Here is a 4,200-nt window from a genome sequence, read left to right as displayed (position 1 = left end):
GGTAAATTGAAGAAATATGCCAGGTCTCTCGTCTCAGATATATTTAATCTCTCAAGCCCAAATGTTGATTTTCAGTTTCATTAGATGACTAAGCCTTTGTATCATATGAATTATTTCTTTCAGTAACAAAGATATTCTTCTTATATAAGTTTTTCTTGTTTGGTTGTTGTTACTTGGGGCAGAAGAAACTAGAGAGAGAAGAGTGAAAAATTCCATCTTTCAGATTTATCTAGATGAGAGAGGCCTCAGTGAGCAATCACAGGGAGATGGAAAGGACACTGAAGTATGGCTAAAAAGGGAGAAAAGGGGGTGTGGGGGGACAAAAGCAATGAATGAAGGAATACAGGACCCTTGTAAAAATGAAAATCCTATCTGCCTTTCATTTTTTCTACAGCTTGCTTCACTATGACTAACAAACAATCGCTGAATCACCATGACTAACGAGCACATTGAACTTGGCCACAGTTACTTGGACCAGCTACTCTCCCTAAGGTCAGTTGCTGTGATGGGCATATCTAGCTCAGGTATTCACAGGGAAGTATATTAAAGAAATTAACTAGAACAATTTAGAGTTCAAAATATGGCACTCTTCCTCATAGTGTAGAGGACATCAGGCTGCCTAAAAAGGAAAGGATGCATTCTTTATACTAAACATTGATATAAATACATGAAGTAGCATAAAAGGACATAGTTCCTCAAATGATGGAGGTCTTTTGGAATTGTTGAAGAATGTGTAGTAGATAAAGTGAAATTAGACATTTGATTTGTGTCCTAGCATGGCACTACACTGAGAGTTTTTTTTTTAATACGTTGATTTTTAATCGCTCTTATAAATCATGAAGTATCAGGTTATTTGTAGTGCTGCTTAAAAAATGTCACTGACAGTGGCATAGATCAAGAAAGCAGGTTAACAGAAAAAAAAGGAGACTAATTGAAGTAGGTAATATATCAGAAACACATAGTTTTTCATTCCTAATATTAAGTCTAAAGTCCTTAGCAAGGTAAAAAATTGTCCCCAATTCACATTTTTCCTGCTTTATGTTACTGTGCGTATTAAAATATTATCATCTGATCAGGAAATTCACAGTTTTGTTGTTTCAATAAAGGTCTAATTGTTCAACACTGTATAAAATATTTGATAATGATTTGGTGTTTTCAGGAAAAAACAGCATGCTCCATTTCATTCTAGGTTTCAGTGACCTCTACCACCTAATATCTTCCAGATTAATGAACGTGTCCAGCAGAGAAACTACCAACTCTGTCAGCCACTTTATCCTCGTGGGCTTTCCCTCAAGCCCCAAAATGCAGCTCCTCTACTTCGGGCTTTTCTCACTAGCCTATACTCTCACCCTGATGGGGAACGCAGCCATTGCCTGTGCTGTGTGTTGGGACCGGCGCCTTCACACACCCATGTACATCCTGTTGGGAAATTTTTCTCTCCTGGAAATATGTTATGTCACCACCACTGTCCCTAAAATGTTGGCCAACTTCCTCTCCACAAGCAAGTCCATCTCCTTTGTGAGTTGTTTTGCACAGTTCTACTTCTTCTTCTCCTTTGGCTGTGATGAGGGCATCTACCTTTGCATCATGGCCTTTGACAGGTGCCTTGCCATCTGCCGCCCTCTGCACTATCCACGCATCATGACCAGACAGCTGTGCACTGGCCTCGTCATCTTTGGATGGTCATGTGGGTTCATCATCTCCCTCACTCTAGTGGTTCTCATTTCACGGTTGCCCTACTGTGGCCCAAATGTCATCAACCATTTTGTGTGTGATCCTGTTCCACTGATGATGCTGTCCTGTTCTGAAGACATCACCACCCAGCTCATTTATTCCACTGTCAATCATATCTTCATTATTGGCTCCTTTCTCTTTATCCTTTGTTCCTATGCTCTAGTGATTCTAGCTGTGGTGCAGATGACCTCAGAGGCTGGCAAACGAAAGGCTTTCTCCACTTGTGCTTCCCATCTGGCAGTTGTCACACTGTTTTATGGCTCTATTTTGGTGATGTATGTTAGTCCTGGATCAGGACACCCAGTGAAAATGCAAAAAATCATTACCTTGTTTTATTCTGTGATAACACCTCTGTGCAATCCCCTTATATACAGCCTAAGAAACAAGGAGATGAAGGATGCTCTGGTGAAAATCTTCAGGACCAGAAAAGGTGTTCATGAAACATGAATGAAACACAGCTTCCATCTCCCAAGGGCAACCTGCCTGAATAAGCAATGAGTGATACATTTGTCTACAAATTTCTTTTTATTAAGAAACTAATAGAATGAGGACACATTATTATCTTTAATGCCACTCACCACAAGATGTAATACCGTGATCTTATTTAAGAAGAATGTTATGAAATCAGAATATAATCACCCGCACACCATTCATAGGAATGGTAAAACATAACTATAGTCCAGAAAGAAGGACGGAAGAGAAGGGAGAAGGAAGTGGAGGAGGGAAGCCAGGAAGAGGGAGGGTATTTGAGGGACCTCACCTAATGTGCACGATGCAATGACACATTTCAAAACTATTAATGATAGAGTATAAATGTCTTACCACAACAAATACATAAGTGAGGAGATGGTTATGTCAATCACTTAGATGTAAGCATCCCACATTGTATATCAAATCAGCATATTATACTTCACAAATGCATTAATGTACACAGTTATGATTTAATAAAGAAAAAATAAATGATCAACTACAAAGACAAAGAGAGAAGAATGTTTTAATACTGATTTTGTGTCAAAGGTTATATCAAGTAAGTAACATTTTATGTCTAAGCCAATTGGACCCTCTATATGTAATTCAAGTTTTTAAAAGGAAGACAGAACTCTGCTTTGTATTATTGAGATGAAAGAACTAACACACCTGTAACAGAGATCATAGACTGCTCTTTTGATTAACACTGTGAACCAGTAATTCTCCACTAGGAGATATCGACTGAAACAGAACAGGAAAATGTTAAGAATTCCACCTTGCCAGACTGCAGCAGATGGTCTTTACCTTGTGAAAATTAGACAATATTGTGAGAATTAATAAATAATTTCTCAGATCATGCACAACACAACAATTAGGAATTTAAAGTGTCTTAGTTACCCAGAACATTATACAGATAAGATATAAATACTATTAGAAAGACATGAGCATTACTAAGAGCATACATACTTTGTGGTAACACTAGTTTAAACACAGCTCTGAGTATTATAGTTCGATTAGGGTTAGTACTCTGTGACTTATTTTAGTACTGCCATAGCATGCTTAAAATGATTTCTATAAATATTTGCTTAGCACAGATGTTTTAATTATGATTTCTGTTTTGTTCTATGGCCATATTTTTCAAGCATCACCCTCAAAAACATATTGAAAAGGAATCACATTAAAAAGGTAATTTACAGAATGTTAATTGTAGTCTTCAAAGTTATTGGCTCCACAAAAGGAGGAGCACCTGCAGTTAGGCTTCATGCCATCAAGAATCTGGGCTGAGAACAATTTCTAGATTTGAATGGCATGTTTCACGTTAAGTTCTGGGGAGAAAAGATGGTTGTTTTATTTTATTTCACATGAGAAATATCAATTAAATAGCTAAACAACAGCCTGAAGAACTATTGTAAATGGGAGGAACATTTAAAAATTTAGAATTTTATCCATAGCAACTTCGGTAATGTGTTCAAATCTTTAAAGGATTGATCGATTTAACTCTGAGTTTCACTTGTTCATGCCAGTTTCATTCATCTTTCTCAATTTTGTGATAAAGTTTTGTGATAAAGAAGAAAATGGAAGAGATTCTGTGCCTGAGGTGCAAAATATAGGCACTCTCTTACCAAGGCTGGTGACCAATCACTGAACCACTGAAATACAGCCTCAATGTGAGACCAAGGTTAAGCCCTCAATATGGAACCAACCTTTGAGAAAACCAATCGGCAATGAGTGGCAAATTGATTATATGAAATTCCTTGTATCCTAGAGGGTGCAAATTTTGTTTATTCTGAGATCAGTAGTTTTGTCAATCCCCTAAAACTACAGTGCTACCTGATGCCCCAGCAATATATTGTAACACAAATATAGTCCTACTAAACTCAGACTCTTCAGCAAAATATATATATGCATATATATGTATTATATGTATGCTTTTATGTGTATATATGTATACATAATTAGTTCTTTTCCTTTTTGTTTTGTTAATTTTTTGGTTTTTCT

The 4,200-nt window shown here is 37.0% G+C and overlaps 1 pseudogene; it reads left to right on the top strand.

The window, feature by feature from the left end:
- Positions 1-1,410: 1,410 nt before the first annotated feature.
- LOC128587851 (olfactory receptor 11G2-like) lies at positions 1,411-2,077 on the top strand (annotated as a pseudogene).
- Positions 2,078-4,200: the final 2,123 nt, after the last annotated feature.

Source organism: Nycticebus coucang, chromosome 6, assembly GCF_027406575.1.
Source record: "Nycticebus coucang isolate mNycCou1 chromosome 6, mNycCou1.pri, whole genome shotgun sequence".
Taxonomy (NCBI): Eukaryota; Metazoa; Chordata; class Mammalia; order Primates; family Lorisidae; genus Nycticebus; species Nycticebus coucang.
Note: the sequence above shows the minus strand (reverse complement) of the source record. Positions and strands in the feature narration are given on the sequence as shown.